Consider the following 26625-nt stretch of genomic DNA (forward strand, 5'->3'; position numbering starts at 1 on the left):
TCTCCAAACTTTTTTCTTCCCATCATTCTGGTACAGGTTGATCTTTGTCTCATCTGTCCATAGAATACTTTTCCAGAACTGAGCTGGCTTCATGAGGTGTTTTTCAGCAAATTTAACTCTGGCCTGTCTATTTTTGGAATTGATGAATGGTTTGCATCTAGATGTGAACCCTTTGAATTTACTTTCATGGAGTCTTCTCTTTACTGTTGACTTAGAGACAGATACACCTACTTCACTGAGAGTGTTCTGGACTTCAGTTGATGTTGTGAACGGGTTCTTCTTCACCAAAGAAAGTATGCGGCGATCATCCACCACTGTTGTCATCCGTGGACGCCCAGGCCTTTTTGAGTTCCCAAGCTCACCAGTCAATTCCTTTTTTCTCAGATTGTACCCGACTGTTGATTTTGCTACTCCAAGCATGTCTGCTATCTCTCTGATGGATTTTTTCTTTTTTTCAGCCACAGGATGTTCTGCTTCCCCTCAATTGAGAGTTCCTTAGACCGCATGTTGTCTGGTCACAGCAACAGCTTCCAAATGCAAAACCACACACCTGTAATCAACCCCAGACCTTTTAACTACTTCATAGATTACAGGTTAACGAGGGAGACGCCTTCAGAGTTAATTGCAGCCCTTAGAGTCCCTTGTCCAATTACTTTTGGTCCCTTTAAAAAGAGGAGGCTATGCATTACAGAGCTATGATTCCTAAACCCTTTCTCCGATTTGGATGTGAAAACTCTCATATTGCAGCTGGGAGTGTGCACTTTCAGCCCATATTATATATATAATTGTATTTCTGAACATGTTTTTGTAAACAGCTAAAATAACAAAACGTGTGTCACTGTCCAAATATTTCTGGACCTAACTGTATATTTCTGATTAATTCATTGTAGTTTTACTAAATCTTCCCAGTTTAGTTGTGATTCCTGCGCAGGTAAAAAAAAAACATTATTGTAATAAAGGATCACACTAATATTATTTAAGTGCCAGAAGAATGGCCTGTTCTTAATTTCTTGTTACTTTTCATGCTGTCACTGCTTGAATGAAACCTATCATACGTTTGCCAAGGATTCTATATTAGTGCTGAACGGCTTAGAAATGAAATTTCTCCCAAGTGTATGATCCTGGCTCCATTGCCTGCTTAACAATTACAGACAAGCATTCTCCTCCCTATCTCATTACCTGTAATGTCTCTGCTAATCCCATCAGGGCTTCTACCTTATTTATTATTTGGAGACACTTGTCTGATAGAAGCTGCCATCTAGAAGGCTGTAAAAGTGGGCTCTGAGTTTTCTCAAAAAAGGCTCATGTGGAACATCTCATTTTACATTTAGTTGCTAAGACCTGATGGTTTATGAAATAACAAGCAGGAGAGAAAGTATTACTAGTAGTGATGAGCGAGTACTAAAAAGCTCGGGTGCTCGAAGCTCGGGCCGAGCCTCCCAAGATACTCGTGTACTCGGGCCGAGCAACGAGCCCAATGTTATCCTATGGGAGACCCGAGTATTTTTGTGAAATGACCCCCCGGCAGCATGGAGAAACCCTAAAAATGTCACAAAAGTCTCAGAAGAGTGCTCAAATGACATGGCAACAGCATGGGGAAGACCCCTTGAAGCATTTATCACTCAAAAGTCACAGCTGTGAACAATTTTGTCCGCGTTTCACGCCATTTTTACGGACTCACCAGAAAACCTTCCAAAATGACCCCAAAATGATTTTTCATGGCAGAAATGTTAAGGGCACATACGCAATAGTGAGATAGAGCTGGTGTATGTTACTTTTTGAGATTAATACATGAAAGATTTTACGTGAAAATATTGTGTGGCACTCCGATGTCCCTGAGAAGAGACGTACATGAAGGCCTCTTGAGTCTAATGTGCCCATTTTGAGGAAGTGAGTCTTTGTAGTATTTTCCTTTGCCAGGGCAGTCCAAAATTGTGAGGTTCACCAATGCCCCTGCATACAGACGTGCATGAGGGCCTGTAAACCTGAAGTGCCCATTGTCAGGAAGTGGGTGTATTATAGTATAGCCCTTAGGCAGGGCAGCCAAAAATTGGGAGGCTCCACATTGTCCCTGGATAGAGACGTGCATGATGGCCTGTAAACCTGAAGTGCCCATTGTAAGGAAGTGGGTCTATTGTAGTATAGCCCTTAGGCAGGGCAGCCAAAAATTGGGAGGCTCCACGTTGTCCCTGGATAGAGACGTGCATGAGGGCCTGTAAACCTGAAGTGCCCATTGGAAGGAAGTGGGTCTATTGTAGTATAGCCCTTAGGCAGGGCAGCCAAAAATTGGGAGGCTCCACATTGTCCCTGGATAGAGACGTGCATGATGGCCTGTAAACCTGAAGTGCCCATTGTAAGGAAGTGGGTCTATTGTAGTATAGCCCTTAGGCAGGGCAGCCAAAAATTGGGAGGCTCCACGTTGTCCCTGGATAGAGACGTGCATGAGGGCCTGTAAACCTGAAGTGCCCATTGTCAGGAAGTGGGTGTATTATAGTATAGCCCTTAGGCAGGGCAGCCAAAAATTGGGAGGCTCCACATTGTCCCTGGATAGAGACGTGCATGATGGCCTGTAAACCTCAAGTGCCCATTGTAAGGAAGTGGGTCTATTGTAGTATAGCCCTTAGGCAGGGCAGCCAAAAATTGGGAGGCTCCACGTTGTCCCTGGATAGAGACGTGCATGAGGGCCTGTAAACCTGAAGTGCCCATTGTAAGGAAGTGGGTCTATTGTAGTATAGCCCTTAGGCAGGGCAGCCAAAAATTGGGAGGCTCCACATTGTCCCTGGATAGAGACGTGCATGATGGCCTGTAAACCTCAAGTGCCCATTGGAAGGAAGTGGGTTTATTGTAGTATAGCCCTTAGGCAGGGCAGCCAAAAATTGGGAGGCTCCACATTGTCCCTGGATAGAAACGTGCATGATGGCCTGTAAACCTGAAGTGCCCATTGTAAGGAAGTGGGTCTATTGTAGTATAGCCCTTAGGCAGGGCAGCCAAAAATTGGGAGGCTCCACGTTGTCCCTGGATAGAGACGTGCATGAGGGCCTGTAAACCTGAAGTGCCCATTGTCAGGAAGTGGGTGTATTATAGTATAGCCCTTAGGCAGGGCAGCCAAAAATTGGGAGGCTCCACATTGTCCCTGGATAGAGACGTGCATGATGGCCTGTAAACCTGAAGTGCCCATTGTAAGGAAGTGGGTCTATTGTAGTATAGCCCTTAGGCAGGGCAGCCAAAAATTGGGAGGCTCCACGTTGTCCCTGGATAGAGACGTGCATGAGGGCCTGTAAACCTGAAGTGCTCATTGGAAGGAAGTGGGTCTATTGTAGTATAGCCCTTAGGCAGGGCAGCCAAAAATTGGGAGGCTCCACATTGTCCCTGGATAGAGACGTGCATGAGGGCCTGTAAACCTGAAGTGCCCATTGTCAGGAAGTGGGTGTATTATAGTATAGCCCTTAGGCAGGGCAGCCAAAAATTGGGAGGCTCCACGTTGTCCCTGGATAGAGACGTGCATGAGGGCCTGTAAACCTGAAGTGCCCATTGGAAGGAAGTGGGTCTATTGTAGTATAGCCCTTAGGCAGGGCAGCCAAAAATTGGGAGGCTCCACATTGTCCCTGGATAGAGACGTGCTTGATGGCCTGTAAACCTGAAGTGCCCATTGTAAGGAAGTGGGTCTATTGTAGTATAGCCCTTAGGCAGGGCAGCCAAAAATTGGGAGGCTCCACGTTGTCCCTGGATAGAGACGTGCATGAGGGCCTGTAAACCTGAAGTGCCCATTGGAAGGAAGTGGGTCTATTGTAGTATAGCCCTTAGGCAGGGCAGCCAAAAATTGGGAGGCTCCACGTTGTCCCTGGGTAGAGACGTGCATGAGGGCCTCAAAACATTAAGTGTCCATTGTCAGGAAGTGGGTGTATTATAGTATAGCCCTTAGGCAGGGCAGCCAAAAATTGGGAGGCTCCACGTTGTCCCTGGGTAGAGACGTGCATGAGGGCCTCAAAACATTGTTCCCATTGCAAAGGAGCGGGTCTCCTGTCGTTGTAATGTCCATTCTGCAAAGAATGGGCGAAAAAATTTACCACTGGGGGTATACCTGAAACAAAGGCCTAAGTATTGCAATTTGTAACGGTCATCATCATGGTGGCGCATGAGGAGAAGGAGGAGCAGTCCAGCGATTATCCAAAGTCCAGAAGTGTGTACCCATGGGTGAGTGGAGGTACATGGCAAACTTTAAATTCCGCTCTCATTTGCTGGTGGTGTGGTGAAGTCTGGCCCAATCCAACCCTTGTTCATCTTGATCAGAGTCAGCCTGTCAGCATTTTCAGTTGACAAGCGGGTGCGTTTATCTGTAATGATTCCACCTGCGGCACTAAAAACACGCTCTGACAAAACGCTAGCAGCAGGGCAGGCCAGGACTTCCAAGGCGTAGAGAGCCAATTCATGCCACGTGTCCAGCTTGGATACCCAATAATTGTAAGGCACAGAGGAATGTCGGAGTACAGTTGTTCGATCTGCAAGGTACTCCTTCAGCATCTGGGCAAACTTAGGATTTCTTGTGGCACTACCCCGCACCTCAGGGGCTGTGGTACGTGAGGGGCTGAGAAAACTGTCCCACATCTTAAAGACTGTTCCCCTACCTCTGGCGGATTGGACTTGTGCCTCTCTCGGCTGTACGCCTTGGTTGTCCACTGATTCCTGACCTATGCCGCTAGCGTTTTGTGAGGAGAATGCTTTGCCTACTTCCGTGACTATGGCCTTCCGGAACTGCTGCATTTTGGTTGACCTCTCCTCCACGGGAATAAGAGACAAAAAGTTCTCCTTGTAGCGTGGGTCTAACAGTGTTACCAACCAGTAATGATTGTCGGCCAAGATGTTCTTAACGTGAGGGTCACGAGACAGGCAGCTTACCATAAAGTCAGCCATGTGCGCCAGACTCTTAACAGCCAGGACTTCAGTAGCCTGACCAACAAGATGACTGAACATGCTGTCCTCCTCCTCCTCCTCCTCCTCCTCCTCCTCATCTACCCTGTCCTCTGGCCAGCCACGCTGAACCGAGGATATGACTGGTGTGCATGTCATATCCTCAATTTGGCCGGAGAGTTGCTCCATGTCTTCATCCTCCTCCTCGTCATAGTCCTCCACTGCACGTTGTGATGAGACGAGGCTGGGCTGTGTGTTATCACCCACACCCACTACTGTTTCTTGCTGCAACTCATCGCGCTCCGCCTGCAATGCATCATGTTTGTTTTTCAGCAGAGACCGTTTTAGAAGGCAGAGTAGCGGTATGGTGACGCTAATAATGGCGTCATCACCACTCACCATCTTGGTGGAGTCCTCAAAGTTTTGGAGGATGGTACATAGGTCTGACATCCATCTCCACTCCTCAGGTGTTATGTGTGGAGTTTGACCCATTTCCCGACGGCTTAGGTGATGCAGGTACTCAACAACTGCCCTCTTCTGCTCACATATCCTGACCAACATGTGCAGAGTTGAATTCCAACGCGTGGGGACATCACACACCAGTCTGTGAGCCGGAAGATGCAAACGGCGCTGAAAGCCGGCAAGGCCGGCTGAAGCAGTAGGTGACTTTCGAAAATGTGCAGACAGGCGGCGAACTTTTACCAGCAGATCAGACAGCTCTGGGTATGACTTTAGAAACCGCTGAACCACGAGGTTGAGCACATGGGCCACGCATGGAACATGTGTCAGCTGGCCTCGCCTCAAAGCCGCCACCAGGTTCCGGCCATTGTCACACACGACCTTTCCTGGCTTTAGGTTCAGAGGTGTGAGCCAGTGATCTGCCTGCTGTTTCAGAGCTGTCCACAGCTCTTCTGCATTGTGGGGTTTGTCACCTATGCAGATTAGCTTCAGCACAGCCTGTTGCCGCTTTGCCGAGGCAGTGCTGCAGTGCTTCCAGCTTGTGACTGGTGTGGAGGGTACAGTGGATGAGGATGCGCAGGAGGAGGAGGAGGCTGAAGAGCATGACATTCCGGAGCTGTAGAGTGTGGGTGAAACACTGACTGAGGTAGGGCCTGCAAACCTTGGTGTGGGAAGGACGTGTTCCGTCCCTCGCTCAGACTGGGACCCAGCTTCCACAATATTAACCCAGTGTGCCGTCAACGAGATGTAGCGGCCTTGCCCACAAGCACTTGTCCACGTGTCTGTGGTTAGGTGGACCTTGGGTGAAACAGCGTTGTTCAGGGCACGTGTGATGTTTTGTGACACGTGGTTATGCAACGCGGGGACGGCACACCGGGAGAAATAGTGGCGGCTGGGGACCGAGTAACGTGGGACAGCTGCCGCCATCAGGTCACGGAATGCTTCTGTCTCCACCAGCTTAAAAGGCAACATTTCCAGCGCAAGCAGTCGCGAAATGTTAGCATTTAGAACTGTGGCATGTGGGGTGTTGGCAGTGTATTTGCGCCTGCGTTCAAAGGTTTGCTGAATGGATAACTGAACGCTGCGCTGGGACAAGGACGTGCTTGATGATGGTGTTCTTTCTGCGTAGGCAACTGCAGGTGCAGGAGTGGAGGAGGCTTGTTCGCAGGCAGCATGGACAGGGGATTGGCTCGCATGCACAACCAGCGAAGACGTAGCAGTGACATCAGCAAGCACTGCTCCTCGACTCTGTTGTACTTCCCACAAAGTCGGGTGCTTGGCTGACATGTGCCTGATCATGCTGGTGGTGGTCAGGCTGCTAGTTTTGGTACCCCTGCTGATGCTGGCACGGCAGGTGTTGCAAATGGCCTTTTTTGAATCATCTGGATCCAACTTAAAAAACTGCCAGACTCGGGAAGACCTAACATTTGTACAGGCACCTTGTGTCGTCGTGTTGTTCCGGGGAACGGTTGCCTGACTTCTGCCTGGGGCCACCACCCTGCTTCTTACTGCCTGTTGTGATGCTACGCCTCCCTCCCCCTGTGCACTGCTCTCCTCGCTCTGCATATCCTCCTGCCAGGTTGGGTCAGTTACTGGATCATCCACCACGTCGTCTTCCTCTTCCGCACCCTGCTCCTCCTCCTGACTTCCTGACAATTGTGTCTCATCATCGTCCACCACTTGTTGAGACACGTTGCCAACTTCGTGAGAACGTGGCTGCTCAAATATTTGGCCATCTGTACAGACGATCTCCTCATGACCCACTTCAATATGAGCTGGCGAGAGGCCAGAATGTGTGAATGGAAACGTGAACAGCTCTTCCGAGTGTCCAAGTGTGGGATCATTAATGTCCGAGGAGGACGTGTACTCAGCCTGGTGGTAGGAAGGAGGATCAGGTTCAGAAATGTGCGGTGCAGTATCACGGCTACTGACACTTGACCGTGTGGAAGACAGAGTGTTTGTGGTGGTGCCAATCTGACTGGAAGCATTATCTGCTATCCAACTAACAACCTGTTGACACTGGTCTTGGTTCAAGAGCGGTGTACTGCTGCGGTCCCCAAGAATTTGGGACAGGACGTGCGAGCGACTAGATGTGGCCCTTTGTTGTGGCGAAATTAGAGCTTGCCCACGACCTCGGCCTCTGCCTGCACCACCATCACGTCCACTTCCTTGTTCCTTGCCAATGCCCTTGCGCATTTTGCAATGCTGTGCACTGCTGACGTGTATATTCACTACTTGTGCGTTATATCAAAGTTTCTGGAAATTGCACACAAGTGCACCTGTACGCTGCCACCAACAGGCACACACGTGCGGTTTTAAAAACCAAGCACGGACGCAATAAGAACCTAACAGGTTTTTTTGGGGAGCGACAATTACAGACAAGTCAGACACTATCTGGACTGTTTTACACTGTGTACACCAGCCCCAGATATGATGAAGGCTGGTATACGGTCACCACTACCCTGCCTGCCTGCCTGCCTGTATACTGGTACAATAGTCCTGACAAGGACTCTTTTGGTCACTAGCCTGTATTCAGACCTGGCTATACCCTGCCTGTATATAGCAACAATAGTCCTGAGAAGGACTCTGCTACTGTACTCCGACCTGGCTATACCCTGCCTGCCTGTATACAACTAGAATAGTCCTGAGAAGGACTTTTGGTCACACTGTTTGCAGCCCTGCAACTGAAAAAGCTATAAAGGGCCGCAAAGCTTTCCCTGAATCAGCGACACTCTCCCTGCACTGACAGTCTGGATAGCTGTGAGCAGAGCACAGCGCGCCGGCCGATATAAAGGCTCGGTCACGCTGTGCAGGCCGGCCAATCACTGCAATTCCACAACTAACAGGGCTGTGGCATTGCAGTGGTCTGCCAGCCAATCCCTGCATGAGGGCTGGCTCTCAAAAGAGCGCCAACATGCAGAAATGAAGACCACGAGTACAGCACGAGTATCGCGAGATTACTCGGTCCCCGCCGAGCAGCCCGAGTACAGCGATACTCGTGCGAGTACCGAGTAGTTACAAGCATGCTCGCTCATCACTAATTACTAGACAAAGATTCTCACTGCCTCCAATGTATTGTAAGCTGATTTCCCTATCTTTAGGAAATATTTGTTATATAGTATAGTACTGATTTGTGGTTGATTATTGCACTGCATCAATTTATATCCATTAACATATCAGTCTGAGCATGCATATCCATAATGAATTGGTATCTGGATTAGCGATGAGCCACCACCCTAGTGTGAAGGCCCTGTCACACACAAGGAGTTCGTCAACGAGATCGTTGCTGAGTCACAGTTTGTGACACAGTAACGATCCAGTTAGCGATCTCGTTATGTGTGACACCCACCAGCGATCAGGCCCCTGCTGTGAGATTGCTAGTCATTGCCGAATGGTCTGGACCATATTCTTCAAAGGCAATGTCCTGCTGGGCAGGACGCATCGCTGTGTTTGACACTGTGTGACAGGGTCCCAGTGACTGCCAAGATCATTATACAGGTCGCTACTGCGACCTGTATCGTTACTGAGTCGTTAGTAAGGTCTGACTGTTTGACATCTCACCAATGACCTCCCAGCGACTTACCAGCGATCCTTATCAGGTAGAATCATCGGGATCGCTGGTAAGTTGTTGTGTGTGACTGGGCCTTTAGAGTTCGGTTCGTCTAATGGAGGGTGTGTTCGTCGAACGTTTGACGATCGTTCATCGAACACTATTGAACACCATTGAAAATAATGGCAGGCAAACACATACAAACATGCACAAACACGAAGAAACACACACATATTATGCTCATCTTACCTTCCGTTCCATCGCCGGCCTCCTGGGATTTGCAGTTAGCCGGTACAAGATGTGTATCGGGTAACCATCGCGATCGATGTCGGAACTTCCGCTGACGTCAAAGGCAGGAGCCGCTTGCTCTGATTGGCCAGCGCGCTGCCTTTGAGTAGCGACTGACAGAGGAAGTTCCTCCCTCGTCGCGATGGTTACCCGATATACATCCTGTAGCGGCGAACTACGTGTATAGGGTAACCATCACGATGAGGGAGGAACTTATTCTGTCAGTCGCTACTCAAAGGCAGCGCGCTGGCCAATCAGAGGCAAGCGGCTCGTGCCTTTGATGTCAGCGCTCTGTCAACGGAAGTTCCTGCATCGGTCGCGATGGTTGCCAGATACACATCTTGTACCGGCGAACTGCAAGTCCCAGGAGGCCGGCGATGGAACAGAAGGTAAGGTGAGCATAATATGTGTGCGTGTGTGTATGTTTGTGTGTGTTTGTGTGTGTTTGTGTTTGTACATGTGTGGAATTGCACAATAAGGGACCAGGATGGGACATTTAACGAGGTATGGAAGGAATTGTCTGCATTGCAATGATTCCCTATGGGAAATTTTGCTTTGCTAAATGAGTAACTTGGTTAACAAGCACACTCCCAGAACGGATTGTTCTCGTTAACCAAGGTTCCACTGTATTAACATTGAATGACAGTATTACTGTGAAAAGCCAGTTACGCTTTTGGTGATCGAACCGTTATCAAACATAACCTCGAACTGTCGAACTTGAAGCTAAGTGTTTGCATTCTCGAACGACTCGAACATTGGTGAACAGTTCAATTCGAACACCGCTCATCTCTAAACTGGATATATGTTTCAAAATTATGAAAGGAATTTATTTATAGAGTTGGGCACATTTATTTGAATATAATTGAATTCTAGTCAAATTATTCTTGAGGATGTAGCTTGCTTCACGTGAATTTGGGAATTCTGCAATAATGTTGTCTTCTGGTATTCAGTTTGCTGAACCATAGAGCGCCAGCAAAAGGTAACAAAGAATAATAAAATGTAATGATAATACCTTACTGCTCACCTCTCCAGTCACCAATGCTGCTTGCTCCCCCCTGTACAGTCCTGCATCTTTTTACTGCCACCACGTCTGGACATTCCAGGCCTCTTTACGATAGGCCAGAACTTCCATGACCCTAAACCACGCACTGTATGCCCTGTTTTGTGACTGACACCAAGCCCAGAACGTCACTGTGCATGTGCCTTGCAAGGTCACGATATGACATCACAACTTATGCTGCTACCTTATGACACGGCTGCAGAGGGAAGTCTTCAGTCAATGCATGAATGGAACTCCCAGCATAGCATGAAGATGTCCTGGGCTTGAGTGGCAGTGGTAAGAAGAGGACCGCACAGGGGACAGTGTGCAGCAGAGATGAAGGCAAAGTATTCATTTCTTTCTACATCTTAGGTATGTTATGCTCGGGGGATCATGATACCCTAGCACATGATAAGGGACATTCAATTTGTGGAGGATATCCGCTGCCAATTGAATTTCCTAGTAAAATTATAATTTGGCAAATGTGAATTTCATCAGATCCTCTCATCTCTATTTCCCTTTGGAGCCAGCTTGCCCTTATATGTAGCATAACTAGTAAAGACAAAATTCAATAGCAATGATTTATATTCCTGGTATTGATATTATCTGTGTTGTGTCTCTTTTGAGTGTAACCTGTCTTGCAAATACCAAAAGCAATCTTATTTTTTATGTTCTTGTGACTATAATGTTTTGTGTTTAAAATCTTCAAAAGCTCCCATTATATTAAAAGCAGGGTAAGAAAATAAATATGCCATTTGACTGTAGCAGAAGGATTGGCAATTGTAAAGAAAAGAGTAACTCAGAAAAGGAATTAAACAACATTTATTGATAGCTGTATTGACAATTAAAAAGCCTTTTTGCACTTGTTTGATTCATGGAACAAATGTAACATATTGTTTCTTTGTAATAAAAAAAAGATGTTATTTATGATTAATTTTCTTTTTTTCTGTTTCCTTTTGTTATACTTGTGCATTCTGCCATGAAATAGAGATCAATGGTGCAGCTAATTGGTAAGCATTTATTTTCTTTAGGAACTTAGCACAATAAAAAAACAAAAGGACCCAGAAAACAATAGCATTATATAAAACAATATATAAAACAATAGACTGTGGGACTGAACTGATAAACACTCAAAAAATGTAAATTGTCACAATAGGAGTCTAATCCACAAATATGGGGACTGATAATCGATCTACTCAACTGATTACTCAGAACTGTAGTGAAATTTCAACAAACAGTTTTATTAGCAATTCCATAATGTCCCATAGAATTATTTACAATGTAGTAGTTTCATAACATCTTCTGAGTCATATGTTGTAAGCCCATAATCTTTACATTTTAATTTTGCAATGGGTGTTGGTTAGTGATTGTACAAAGCCTGGCAGCAAGTGTTTCTAATAATGCTATGAAAATGAAGAGGCATAGTATTTTAGCAGAAGACTTCACATGGCAGAGAAGAATGTGATCGCCACCTAGCGGCCCCTGTAGCTGGCTTGGAGTTCTCTCTCTAAATGATTTTAAATCATATATTCTTACCTTGTAAATCCAGGAATATTTTAAAAGCACACAGGCAGGAGTAAGGCCTCCTTACACCCTTGTCCTGTGCCTCCATTCACCTCTAGACTAGTGGTGAGCTTTTTTTTTTTTATCTCCGTAGTCATTTAAATTATGTTTACATTTTTTCCCCTATACCCTGACATAACATAGTAAAACATAATTAATGGTGAGGTTATCCTGACTGCGAGAGAACATGGAATTTGTGCATGCTGGATTGACTTTCTTGTGAATGCGCATCCAGTAAACAGTACAGATATTTATTCTCTCATTATTGCTTGCATGTGGCGTGACCTCAATAATTTATGTTACAGTGATTCCATGGATTTAACAGTGGATTGCTTGCATATTGTAAATATACCACTAATCAACACATTCTCTACAATATAACTATAAGGAAAGACGTATTACTAAATCGATTTCAATATTATATATTGCTTTCACCCCTTGTCATATTAGCTTAGAATGGTATTGCCACCTGAGGTAGTAACCTCCACCATTCTCATCATCTTACTCTTCAATACGTTGTGTAAGTGGCTATAGTAACCAATAGTCAGGGTATTTTTAACTAATTGAAGGGATTGTTCACTTTTTTAAAATACATTTTAAATGGGCCCAAGTTACTAGAAATAAATGGCTACAACCTTTATATTCTGTCATCACCAGAATAGTCTATACTTAAGCTCAGACAAAATATAAAGGCTGCTGCCAACCAGGGCTGCTGACTGGTAGCAGTGGTCACTTTACACTCCCTGCCAAAAGAAAAAGACAAGAGAATGGCAGGGAACACAGTGCAGAGCATGGTGGAGTGGGGTCAGTTTAAGAGATGAGTATCATTTTTTTTTATTTTCCACCATTTTAGGTCATGTAAAATGTGTTTAAAAGTAGTAAAAAAAAAATCAAATCTTTAATTTACAATAATATAATATTGTATTATAGACGCAAATACTTATTCTCCTTCCTATTTAGGGTTTGCTCACATGTGGGTATAAAAAAATCGGTCAGATTTTCATCCAGAAAAGTTGTCCGAGTGAAATTCGATTGGTATTCCATATGTCATGGTCGTGCTACGCGAGTGTGGGTTTTGTTTCTCGGCTAGCATGCGTATGTCATCCATATGACATGCGTTTTTTTTTTCTTAGAAGCAACTATTCTACAAATATTTACAGATCCACGTACAGTGTTCTATGCTGAATTGTAATTTATCCATAAAAATTGTATGGCATACGGGTGGTCTATGTGTCGTTCATTTTTTTACTTGCACATATATGTCTTGCATTGGTGAGTCTCTTCCAATTTACGTGGTCATACGCAGAATGCTTTTATTTTTCCTCCGATGAAGAAAAACTCAAAGATGAATAAATACTACATTGAATAATATTGGGCCAAGTGCAATCTGATTTTTTAGTACATTGCACTTGGCGTATATATACGATGATGTGAGCAAACACTTGCTTTGAGTTCTGCGCTGAGTAAGCACAAGGTACATTTTTAGATAGATGGAAAAAATGGTGAACTAAAGCTGGCTTTACACGCTGCGATATCGCTAGCATTTGCTGGTGATGTCGAGCGCGATAGCACCCGCCCCGTCGTATGGCCGATATGTGGTGATCGCTGCCGTAGCGAACATTATCACTACGGCAGCGTCACACGCACATACCTGCTCTGCGACATCGCTCTGGCCGGCAAACCGCCTCCTTTCTAAGGGGGCGGTTCGTGCAGCATCAAAGCGATGTCACACGGCAGGCATCCAATAGAAGCGGAGGGGCGGAGATGAACGGACCATCCCGCCCACCTCCTTCCTTCCGCATTGCCGGTGGAGGCAGGTAAGGAGATGTTCGTGGCTCCTGCGGTGTCACACACAGCGATGTGTGGTGCCCCAGGAACGATGAACAACATCGCTAATAAGCAGAAAATGATTTTTTGTTTCAGGATGACCTCTCCGCGGCAAACGATTTTTGCCACTTTTGCGATCGTTTAAGGTCGCTCATAAGTGTCACACTGCGATATCGTTAATGATGCCGGATGTGCGTCACAAACACCGTGACCCCGACGATAGTTCATTAACGATATCGTAGCATGTAAAGCCCGCTTAACTTATTATGTCACCTTTTAGCCAGGATGATCTCGATAGCTGGGAAATATATTTTCAGAAGAAAAATAAAAGGAACCACATATGTTTTCACCTTATTGTCATTGTGACCTTGCACAGCGCTTGTGACAGAACAGCAATATTTATTGTCTTATTGTGCTAATGTAGTTTTTCTGGGCAGATGTATACTTGACCTTTGTTATAACACAGGGGAAGACATATCCCCTACCCACAGCACAAATACATTTGAAATATAAGTTTAGTATCTAAATTGTTTTTAAAATGATACATTTTGACATTTACAAATAACTTTTTTTTTCACATAGTTATTTTCATTGTAAGTTGAAATGGAATAATTATAACAAAAAAACATATGTGGAATTCCATTTGTTCAAATACAGCAGAAAATACATTTTTATATATGTATACATGGGGCTATACAGTGCCTACAAGTAGTATTCAACCCCCTGCAGATTTAGCAGGTTTACACATTCGGAATTAACTTGGCATTGTGACATTTGGACTATAGATCAGCCTGGAAGTGTGAAATGCACTGCAGCAAAAAAGACTGTTATTTCTTTTTTTATTTTTTTTTTAAATTGTGAAAAGTTTATTCAGAGGGTCATTTATTATTCAACCCCTCAAACCACAAGAATTCTGTTTGGTTCCCCTAAAGTATTAAGAAGTATTTCAGGCACAAAGAACAATGAGCTTCACATGTTTGGATTAATTATCTCTTTTTCCAGCCTTTTCTGACTAATTAAGACCCTCCCCAAACTTGTGAACAGCACTCCTACTTGGTCAACATGGGAAAGACAAAGGAGCATTCCAAGGCCATCAGAGACAAGATCGTGGAGGGTCACAAGGCTGGCAAGGGGTACAAAACCCTTTCCAAGGAGTTGGGCCTACCTGTCTCCACTGTTGGGAGCATCATCCGGAAGTGGAAGGCTTATGGAACTACTGTTAGCCTTCCACGGCCTGGACAGCCTTTGAAGGTTTCCACCCGTGCCGAGGCCAGGCTTGTCCGAAGAGTCAAGGCTAACCCAAGGACAACAAGGAAGGAGCTCCGGGAAGATCTCATGGCAGTGGGAACATTGGTTTCAGTCAATACCATAAGTAACGTACTCCACCGCAATGGTCAACATTCCAGACGAGCCCGTAAGATACCTTTACTTTCAAAGCGTCATGTCAAGGCTCGTCTACAGTTTGCTCATGATCACTTGGAGGACTCTGAGACAGACTGGTTCAAGGTTCTCTGGTCTGATGAGACCAAGATCGAGATCTTTGGTGCCAACCACACATTTGACGTTTGGAAACTGGATGGCACTGCATACGATCCCAAGAATACCATCCCTACAGTCAAGCATGGTGGTGGCAGCATCATGCTGTGGGGCTGTTTCTCAGCCAAGGGGCCTGGCCATCTGGTTCGCATCCATGGGAAGATGGATAGCACGGCCTACCTGGAGATTTTGGCCAAGAACCTGCGCTCCTCCATCAAGGATCTTAAGATGGGTCGTCATTTCATCTTCCAACAAGACAACGACCCAAAGCACACAGCCAAGAAAACCAAGGCCTGGTTCAAGAGGGAAAAAATCAAGGTGTTGCAGTGGCCTAGTCAGTCTCCTGACCTTAACCCAATTGAAAACTTGTGGAAGGAGCTCAAGATTAAAGTCCACATGAGACACCCAAAGAACCTAGATAACTTGGAGAAGATCTGCATGGAGGAGTGGGCCAAGATAACTCCAGAGACCTGTGCCGGCCGGATCAGGTATTATAAAAGACGATTATTAGCTGTAATTGCAAACAAGGGTTATTCCACAAAATATTAAACCTAGGGGTTGAATAATAATTGACCCACACTTTTATGTTGAAACTTTATTAAAATTTAAGTGAGCAACATAACTTGTTGGTTTGTAAGATTTAGGCATCTGCTAATAAATCCTGCTCCTGTTTGAAGTTTGCAGACTCTAACTTATTTGCATCTTATCAAACCAGCTAAATCTGCAGGGGGTTGAATACTACTTGTAGGCACTATATATATATATATATATATATATATATGTATATATATATATATATATATATACATACAGTACTGTATATATATATATATATATGTATATAAATATATATATATATATATATATATATATATATATATATATATATATACTGTATATACTAGAAGGTGGCCCGATTCTAACGCATCGGGTGTTCTAGAATTTATTGTGTAGTTAATGTATGATTTTTGTTATATATATAGACTAGTTGGAGTACCCGGGCATTGCCCGGGATAGTAACTGTCTCTCTGTCTCTCTCCCAGTCTCTGTCTGTGTGTCGCTGTCTGTTTGTCTTTCTGTCTGTCTCTTTATTTGTCTGTCTGTGTCTATATCTGTGTCTGACTATTTCTATCTCTGTCTGTATTTGTATCAGTCTATCTGTCTCCATCTCTGTGTCTGTCTTTCTCTATCTCTGTCTCAATGTGTGTGTGTGTCTCTCTCTTTCCCCGTATGTCTCTTTCCCCATCTGTCTCTTTTCCGTCTGTTTTGGTCTGTCTCTTTCCAGGTCTGTCTCTTTCCAGGGCTGTCTCTTTCCCCGTCTGCCTTTTTCTAGGGCTCTCTCTTTCCAGGGCTGTCTCTTTGCCTGGCTGACTCTTTCCAGGACTGTCTCCTTTCCCCATCTGTCTCTTTCCCCATCTGTCTCTTTCCAGGGCTGTCACTTTTCCGCGGCTGTCTCTTTCCCCGGCTGTCTCTTTCCCCAGCTGTCTCTTTGCCCGTCTTTCTCTTTGCCTGTCTGTCTCTTTGCCCGTCTGTCTCTTTGCCCATCTGTCTCTTTCCAGGTCTGTCTCTTTGCCCGTCTGTCTTTTTGCCCATCTGTCTCTTTCCAGGTCTGTCTCTATCTGTGTCTCTGTCTGTCTGTCTTTTTCTGTCTCTCTCTATCCGTCTCACCACCGACATCATATAACCTCACGCATAAGCTTCAACTAACAGTTTATTTTGTTCCTATAGCAACCACTGACAGTTTCTATTAATAAGCTATAGCTCCCACCTGCATTCAGTTTAATGGCTGCAGGATTTTAGAGACTAACTGTAAAGCACGGGGTTAATTTTTTTCTGTCAAAACATAGTCTACGACGCTCCCTGGGTGACATGAGGTGTCTGTGCAAAATTTCGTGATTGCAAATGCGACGGTGCAGATTCCTTTAGCGGACATACATACATACACACACACATACACACATACATACACTCAGCTTTATATATTAGATGTTGTTGTGTGTAGTTGCCAAGTGTTTGTGTAGGGCGTTGTAAATGTTCTGGGTGTTGTCTAGGTGTGAGTACGGTATTGTTTGTGTGTTGCGTTGTGTGTGTTGCGTTGTTTGTGGAGCGCTGTGTGTCTGCAGCGTTGTGTGTATGTGGTGCTGTGTGTGTTGCGCGGTTTGTGTGGGTGTGTGTGGGGTGCGTGTGTGTGTTTTGGGGGAGGTATGCTTTTTGCAGTGTGTGTGTGTTGCGCGGTGTGTGCGTATATTTGTGTGTGCCGCGGTGTTTGTGTGTTGGGTGTTGTGTGTGTGCGGCGTTGTCTGTGTGTGTTGGTGTCTGTATAGGGCTGTGTTTGGGTGTTGCGTTGTGTGTGTTGCGTTGTTTGTGGAGCGCTGTGTGTCTGCAGCGTTGTGTGTATGTGGTGCTGTGTGTGTTGCGCGGTTTGTGTGGGTGTGTGTGTGGGGTGCGTGTGTGTGTTTTGGGGGAGGTATGCTTTTTGCAGTGTGTGTGTGTGTTGCGCGGTGTGTGCGTATATTTGTGTGTGCCGTGGTGTTTGTGTGTTGGGTGTTGTGTGTGTGCGGCGTTGTCTGTGTGTGTTGGTATCTGTATAGGGCGGTGTTTGTGGTTTCCAGTGTGTATGTGGTGTGTTGTGCGGTGCGTGTGTGGCGGTGTGTGTGTGTGTTTTGGGGGGAGGTGTGCACCCCCATCATGCTCCATCTCCCATGCTGTGCACCCCTTATCGTGTTCCATCCCCCATGCTGCGCACCCCCCATCGTGCTCCATCCTCCATTCTGCGCACCCCTATCATGCTCCATCCCCATGCTGCACACCCCTATCATGCTTCATCCCCCATACTACGCACCCCCCAGCGTGCTTCATCCCCGCATGCTGCGCACCCCCCATTGTGCTTCATCCCCCCATGCTGCGCACCCCCATCATGCTTCATCCCCCCATGCTGCACACCCCCCATCGTGCTCCATCCCCCATGCTGCGCACCCCTCAGAGAGGAGTATAATAGGAGGACTATCATAGGAGGAGTAGAGTAGTCCTAGAGGTGAGGCGTATAATAGGAGGAGTAGTCCTGGAGATGAGGAGTATAATAGGAGCAGTAGTCCTGGAGGTAAGGCGTATAATAGGAGTAGTCCTGGAGGTGAGGAGTAGTCCTGGGGAAAGAGGAGTATAATAGGAGTAGTAGTCCTGGGGGGAGAGGAGGATAATAGCGGGAGTAGTCCTGGGGGGAGAGGAGGATAATAGGAGGAGTAGTCCTGGGGGGAGAGGAGTATAATAGGAGGAGTAGTCCTGGGGTGGGGGGAGAGGAGTATAATAGGAGGAGTAGTCCTGGGGGGAGAGGAGGATAATAGGGGGAGTAGTCCTGGGGGGGAGAGGAGTATAATAGGAGGAGTAGTCCTGGGGGGAAAGCATTATAATAGGAGGAGTAGTCCTGGGGGGAGAGGAGTAGAAGGAGTAGTCCTGGGGGGAGAGGATTATAATAGGAGGAGTAGTCCTGGGGGGAGAGGAGTATAATAGGAGGAGTAGTCCTGGGGAGAGAGGAGTATAATAGGAGGAGTAGTCCTGGAAAGAGAGGAGTATAATAGGAGTAGTAGTCCTGGGGAGAGAGGAGTATAATAGGAGTAGGAGTCCTGGGGAGAGAGGAGTATAATAGGAGGAGTAGTCCTGGGGGGAGAGGAATATAATAGGAGGAGTAGTCCTGGGGGGTGAGGAGTATAATAGGAGGAGTAGTCCTGGGGGTAGATGAGTATAATAGGAGGAGTAGTCCTGGAAAGAGAGGAGTATAATAGGAGGAGTAGTCCTGGGGGGAGAGGAGGATAATAGGAGGAGTAGTCCTGGGAGGAGAGGAGTATAATAGGAGTAGTCCTGGGGGGAGAGGAGGATAATAGTAGTAGTAGTCCTGGGGGGAGAGGAGGATAATAGGAGTAGTCCTGGGGGGAGGTGTCTAATAGGTGGAGTAGTCCTAGGGGGAGGTGTCTAATAGGTGGAGTAGTCCTGGGGGAGGTGTCTAATAGGTGGAGTATTCCTGGGGGGAGGTGTCTAATAGTTGGAGTAGTTTTGGGGGGAGTTGTATAGGTGCCCAATGTGTGCGGGGAGCGGGGCTGAGCGGCCAATGTGTGCAGGGGGCAGGGCCGAGCGGCCAACATGTGCGGGGTCAGGGCCGAACAGCCAATGTGTAGGGGGGCGGGGCTGAGCGCCCAATGTGTGCGCGGGGCTGGGCCGAGTGGGCAACGTGTGTGGGGGCGGGGCCGAGTGGCCAACGTGTGCGGTGGGCGGGGCCGAGCGGGCAAAGAGGGGGGGGCGGGGCTGTGCGGCTAATGTGTGCGCGGGGCTGGGCCGAGCGGGCAACGTGTGTGGGGGCCGGGCCGAGCGGCCAATGCGTGCGGGGGGCGTGGCAGGGCCGAGACAAGCAGCAAATGAGTGCGGGGTGCGGGGCAGACCGAGCTAAGCGGCCAATGCGACGGTTGTCACTGTAATGACGTCATTTTGGAGCAAGACAGACAGACAGACAGACAGAATAAGGCAATTATATTTATAGATATTATAACATACATACAGTGCTCAGCATAAATGAGCACAATCCCTTTGTAAAGTTAGATTTTAAGTAACTCTCAGTGAACAAAAGAAACATTTCCAAATTTGTTTTATTGAATTTAATTGATTTTTTTAAGCCATAACATGAAACTAAGGTTAACAATATAATTTTTCATTACAAAAATCATCAGTTTAACTTAAATTAGTTGATGCGAAAATAAATAGAATGTATATGACAAGCTACTCATATTTTTTATGACCTCTGTGATTTTTAAAGACTACTCCAAATCTTTTAGGCATGAAATAGACAAGTTTGGGATCTTAGACGTTTGTTTTGCATAATCATCATGATGAAAGTGTGCATGTCTACCAAGGGCACAGAGTGATGGTAGCGTCTTCTTTTTCAATATAGAGCAGTACATTTGTAAATTCATGATACCGTCAATGTAATATATATCCCGACACCAGCAGCACTCATGCAGTCCCACATAAGGACACTGTCACCACCATGTTTTACTGTAGGCACCATGCATTTTTCATTGTACTCCTCATCTTTGTGGTTCCATATAGTTGTGAAGCCATCAGTTCCAAAAACATTTAACTTGGTCTTATCATTCCAGATAATAGAGTCCTAGTATTCTTCATTTTGTCAGCATGGATCCTGGCAAATCGTAGGCTGTCTTTTTGTACATGGGCTTTAAGAGAGGCTTATTTTATGGACAACACTGATGCATGACAATCCTGTGCAGTGTACGCCTTAGGGCTCTTTTCCACTTGCGTACCACTTCCGATGTGAGAGCATCGGAAAGGATATGCTAATGACCCTCTACTGCGTGCGTCAGCCGAGGGTCATGCAACTGTGATGTGATCTTGCGATATCACAGTCTCGGAGAAGAGGTAGGGAACACTTTCTGACATCTCCTCTGTTGTCTGTCTCTGCGTATATATTGCACTGCAGTCGCATAACATGCAAGTGCAGTGCGATGTTTTACACGCTCCCATTGGCTTGTATGGGGGTGCGTGAGCCGAGACTCGGTGCAAAATGCAGCATGCTGTGATTGCACCGAGAGCACAATTTGTGTCGTGAAATAACAGAAAAGAGGACATTGCCCCATTGATTAACACTGGTGCGAGTGTGATCCAATGTATTATCGGATCGCACTCGCACATGAAAATCACAAGTGGAAAAGAGTCCTTATCGTGTCACAAGAAACACACCCTGATTTTGTTTTCTGCTTCTTTATCTAGCTGTGGGGACATTTCATGCATACCTCCCAACCGTCCCGGATACAGCGGGACAGTCCCTCTTCTGAGCCTTTGATCCCGGGTCCCGCCCGTGAGGCTGTTTGTCACGGCTCCACCCACCCACTGTAGCCCCGCCTCGCTGTTTCTCCCTTCTACTATTCATTACAGAGCCGAGCGCGCACCTACTCCTGTGACTGCTGCTGAGGTATGAATCACCCCCTGCAGCAGAGCGACCCCCCTGCAGCAGAGCGACCCCCCCCTGCAGCAGAGCCCCCCCCCCTGCACCAGAGCCGACCCCCCCCAGTCCCGGAGCCTGCGTTTGTCTGCAGCTGTTCTCTGATTCCCCCGTGTGCGGCTTCTCACTGCTGCAGACACGCGGGGAGTCAGGAAGCTGAGGAGACCGTGCAATCAGCGCTTCTCTCTCCTGCAGATAGCAGTGACAATAACCTATGCAGAGTGACATCTGCAGGCTTCTATTACCGATCAGTGGTCTCCTGCCTGTGGAGCAGAGCTGCTGGGTCCTAGCTTCCCAACAGCTTCAGCTCTGCTTTATCCTGGCTCCTCTACCAGTTAAAGGGAACATGTCAGCAGAAATTTCACAATGAAAGTAATAGATTCCCCTCTGCAGCTCCTGGGCTGCTTCTAGAAAGGTTCCTGTTGCTATTGTGCCCCCTTTGAGACCTACAAAAATACTTTATGAAGTCTTACCTTTTTGTATGCAAATGTGTTTTTATGGTCACGGGGGCGGGCTGTCTGGCGTCCGTTATTCCCCCTCCTGCCGCTTTACGCAGTCCCCCATTGCTCATTTACATACACAAGGACGCCTTCCTCATGTAACTGTCCTCCCGAAGTTTTGCGCATGTGAACGCTTTTTCAGGTGATTGCGCAGGCACGAGATTATGGGCGGCGCTGTGATTGTCATCAGCAGCGTTAACCAAGTACCCGCCCATAATCTCGTGCCCGCACTTTTCCCTCTGACTCCACCGTTATGCGCAAGTGCTGGCCATATGAACCATGTTACCTATTACTGCTTGCACGAGATTATGGGCGGGTACTTGGATGACTTTGCTGATGACAATCACAGCGCCGCCCATAATCTCGCGCCCACGGTAATAGGTAACATGGTTCATATGGACAGTGCTTGCGCATAACGGTGGAGGCAGAGTGAGAAGTGTGGGCACGAGATTATGGGTGGGTACTTGGATGACGCTGCTGATGACAATCACTGCGCCGCCCATAATCTCGCGCCCATGGTAATAGGTAACGTGGTTCATATGGCCAGTGCTTGCGCATAACGGTGGAGGCAGAGTGAGAAGCGCGGGCACGAGATTATGGGAAGGTACTTGGATGACGCTGCTGATGACAATCACAGCGCCGCCCATAATCTCGCGCCTGCGCAATCACCTCAAAAGCGTTCACACTTTGCACAGTGCTTACTCCCGCGAGAGTGGCACTGGGCATGCACAAAACTTCAGGAGGACAGTTACATGAGGAAGGCGTCCTCATGTATGGAAATGAGCAATGGGGGACGGCGTACAACGGCAGGAGGGGGAATAACGGACGCCAGGCAGCCCGCCCCCGTGACCATAAAAACAGATTTGCATACAAAAAGGTAAGACTTCATAAAGTATTATTTTAGGTCTCAAAGGGGGCACAATAGCAACAGGAACCTTTCCAGAATTCATCCCAGGAGCTGCAGAGGGGAATCTTTTATTTTTTTTGCTAAATTTCTGGTGACAGGTTCCCTTTAAAGGGAACCTATCAGGTGCAATCTGCACTCAGAGCCAGGAGCAGTTCTGGGTGTATATTGCTAATCCCTCCCTAACTGTCCCTGTATACACCAGCATAGATAAAGGCATCTATAGAAAAAGTATTTTTAAAGAGCTTATATCTTATGCTAATTAGCGCGGGGACTAGTCCCAAGGGCGTTACTTCACTTGGCTAGTCGGCTCATATAGCGTGTTAGTACTCACACAGGGGCGTAATAACATGCTAACATGCTATGCGAGCCGACTAGCCAAGTGAAGTAACGCCCTTGTGACTAGTCCCCGCGCTCATTAGCATAAGATATAAGATCTTTAAAAATATTTGTTCTTGATCTCTTTATCTATGCTAGTGTATACAGGGACGGTTAGGCAGGGATTAGCAATATACACCCAGAACTGCTCCTGGCTCTGAGTGCATATTGCACCTGACAGGTTCACTTTAAAGGGAACCTGTCACCAGATTTGGGGCCTATAAGCTGCGGCCACCACCAGCGGGATCTTATGTACACATTCTAACATGCTGCATACCTCCCAACCGTCCCGGATACAGCGGGACTTTCACGCTTTACGTTGTTTGTCCCGTTGCCACGGGCGGGACGGCCGGCTCCCGGGCTCCACCCACCCACTCTCTCTCCGCCTCCCTGCTTTTCCCTCCTACCATCCTAGTAGACGTGGCATAGAGAGGAGCGCTGCCTGTGCTGCTGCTGGTACAGTAAACTAATCTCCCCAGCGCTGATTTCCCTCCCTCCCCCCTCACCCCCTGCCGCCTGTCTGTGCGGGCGCCCCCCTGCCGCCTGTCTGTGCGGGCGCCCCCCTGCCGCCTGTCTGTGCGGGCGCCCCCCTGCCGCCTGTCTGTGCGGGCGCCCCCCTGCCGCCTGTCTGTGCGGGCGCCCCCCTGCCGCCTGTCTGTGCGGGCGCCCCCCCGCCGCCTGTCTGTGCGGGCGCCCCCCCGCCGCCTGTCTGTGCGGGCGCCCCCCTGCCGCCTGTCTGTGCGGGCGCCCCCCTGCCGCCTGTCTGTGCGGGCGCCCCCCTGCCGCCTGTCTGTGCGGGCGCCCCCCTGCCTCCTGTCTGTGCGGGCGCCCCCCTGCCGCCTGTCTGTGCGGGCGGCCCGCCGCCTCATTGTGCGGGCGGCCGGCCGCCTCTCTCTGCGGGCGGCTGGCCGCCTCTCTGTGCGGGCGGCCCGCCGCCTGTCTGTGAAGGCGGCCGGCCGCCTGTCTGTGAAGGCGACCGGCCGCCTCACTGTGGCTGCCTGCGTGTCCGTGCTGGAGGCCCGCCGGCTGCCTGCGTGTCCGTGCTGGAGGCCCGCCGGCTGCCTGCGTGTCCGTGCTGGAGGCCCGCTGGCTGCCTGCGTGTCCGTGCTGGAGGCCCGCCGGCTGCCTGCGTGTTTGTGCTGAATGGGTGTGGATGGGGAGTGGATATGGGCGTGACTGTGAAATGGGTGTGGTTAGGGGGCGTGGCCTAAAAATTTGCCGCGGCGCGCTACGCGCGCCGCAAACTTTGTCCCTCTTTTCCTTCTTTAAAAGTTGGGAGGTATGTTTCATGTAACTTTTCTTCAACCCTTCACATCAGAGGAAACTTCTATTTCGGTATAACCTTTCATAGTCAGCCTGGACAACTATGTGAGGTGGTTGCAGTTCCATCTTTGCTAAATTTTGGATCAGTTTTTCTACAGTATTCTGATTATTAAAGTGTTGCTGATCTTCCTGTAACCTTCGTCATTCTTGTGTAAAGAAATTGTTTTGTTTCTAAGGTCTTGTGAGATTTCTCTTCCACGAGGTGCCATTGCTGACTGCATGAAGTGGGAAGGTTTTTTTTTTTGTTATATAATGCTGTTTGAGGCCTCTGCCACACTCACGTGAAATTCACGCACGTGCCGAGAGACACGTATTTTCCCTGCGTGTTGCGTGCAGGTAAGTACGTGTCTCTGGTACGTGCGTGACACGTGTGTTCTACATGTGCTATCCGCGATAGCACACGTAGAACCGGTAATTATTATACTCACCTGGTCCTTCCTGATGTCCGCGCTGCTGTCCGTGGTGCTGATCCTCAGTCTCCAGCCCTCCCGTCTCCCCGCTGCTGCTGCTGCCAGGCAGTGAAGTGAATATTCTATGAGATTAATGAGCGGCGGTCGGCAGCAAGAGGCAGCAGCGGCAGAGACAGGAGGGCTGGAGAAGGTGAGTTAATGTTTTGGTTTTTTTTCAATGACATGTGTGTTTTCTCCGGCGCGTGTCACACGGGACCGCATCCACACTACACCCGTGTGGTGCGGGTGCGGGCCGTGTGACACCCGTGCTGCCGGTGAAAAAACGGACATGTCAGCGCTTTCAAAAACGCACACACGTACAAACGCACACGGACACACGTTCCGTGTGGTTTTACGTGTGTGTGCCTGCTACAATAGGGTAGCATTGGTTAAAGTGTCTCCGTGCCGCCGGTACGTGTAAAAAATGACAAACACGTGCCGGAGGCACGGATGTGTGGCGCAGGCCTTATAGTCAATTGTCTGCTGGACACCATTTTAGATTTACCTGTGGTTGAATTCTCATTAATTAGAATTTTTTTTCTAAACTTTCGCTTTGCTCTTAAATCTTTCATCGGGGTGTACTCATTTTTTTAATATGGTTTGGAACGTGTTTCTTAGAAAAATTACTTTTTCGGTGTGCAAAATAGCAAATCTTGTTTGCAATCAGTGACCACATTTGCGGGAATATTTTGTAGTATGGTATCCCATTGAAAATGTTGGTTCTGAAAGGAAACTATATCATTACTGGTCATATATGTTTTATAGTGAACAACAAATTATGCCAAAATCTAGTAGATGGTTTCATTAATTGTTGACAATTAATTCTTGAGACTGGTTTAACAGCTAGACGTAATAAAATGGCTGCTTTCCCCGGTCATGTCATGCACATATGCTTTTTTAACAGTTACTGTTTTAATACAATTTAATTTAAAAATATTGCCTTTTAAATAGAAATGCAATGTATATGAAACGATGGTGAACTAGTGATCTGTCAGGTAATGGGTGCGTCCATTTATTTCCTTGTACAGCTATTAATATATTATTAAATTGCAGCAACATATGCTCTAGATTTAATGCTATTTGCACCACAGCAAAATCTGTGAACTGTGAACTGTTCTGTTAGGTACAAAGCAGCTAATTAGATGAAAGGTTCACAAAGCCACAGCTGAGGACATGGAAATCAAAAATTACACCTTCACTTTAAGTGTATTTCCAGAATTACATATAAAACTTGTTAGGATTTGCACCTCAGTGGATAATTTCAGGTTTCCAGTCATATATTTAGGTGCTGTTTATTAGATTCTTTTATTTGACAGATACACACTCCACTCATTTCCATATGGAGCCCAGAAGTCTTTAATTATCTCCTATATCCCTAGCAAGGTAGAGCCATAAATAACCCGACTGCCTCTCCCAAACAGGTAATTATAAATTGCCTCTATTTCTGAGTAGATAAATTGCTATCTTACACAATCCTGTAATTACAGCAGCATGGGCACTAACGATGCAGTGCTAGAGAGCGCAGAGATAAGGGAAGTGTAATGTGACCCAGGATGCCAGTATGAACAGTGGTCAGACTGCCAGGACCCAAACCCCACTTTTCCCCCCTAGAAAGACACCACACAGTTCTCTAAGTTAAAATCCTTTTATTTCACTAATTCAATGTTGGAGAGGTATAGGGAAAAACACTCATCTTTACTTTGGCATACATTTTTTGGCCGCAGCTTTTAAATTAGGCATTACTAGCCAACACCATGGGGTTTAGGGAAATTTTCTGCCACCGGCCGTCCAGTGCGGGTATTTCACCCCAAGTTTTCCTACCCCTTCCGCTGCTGCGACTTAACACTATGAAACACAACAAAATTCATTAAACAAAGGGGATGGAAGGCGGGAAAAC

At 47.1% G+C, this 26625-nt stretch overlaps 1 protein-coding gene across 4 annotated transcripts in view; it reads left to right on the forward strand.

The window, feature by feature from the left end:
• The window catches only part of LOC142243250 (poly(rC)-binding protein 3-like), a 1512260-nt gene that overhangs the window by 91216 nt on the left and 1394419 nt on the right, over positions 1-26625 (forward strand). Inside the window, exon 2 of one of the 4 annotated variants that reach the window (XM_075314940.1) lies at positions 11233-11254. The exons of the other annotated variants lie outside the window; for them this stretch is intronic. The gene's annotated coding sequence lies outside the window, so the exon portion shown is untranslated. The remainder of the gene's footprint in view (positions 1-11232; positions 11255-26625) is intronic. 4 annotated transcript variants of the gene reach the window in all.

The sequence above is a fragment of the Anomaloglossus baeobatrachus genome, chromosome 6 (genome assembly GCF_048569485.1).
Source record: "Anomaloglossus baeobatrachus isolate aAnoBae1 chromosome 6, aAnoBae1.hap1, whole genome shotgun sequence".
In the NCBI taxonomy this organism is placed as follows: Eukaryota; Metazoa; Chordata; class Amphibia; order Anura; family Aromobatidae; genus Anomaloglossus; species Anomaloglossus baeobatrachus.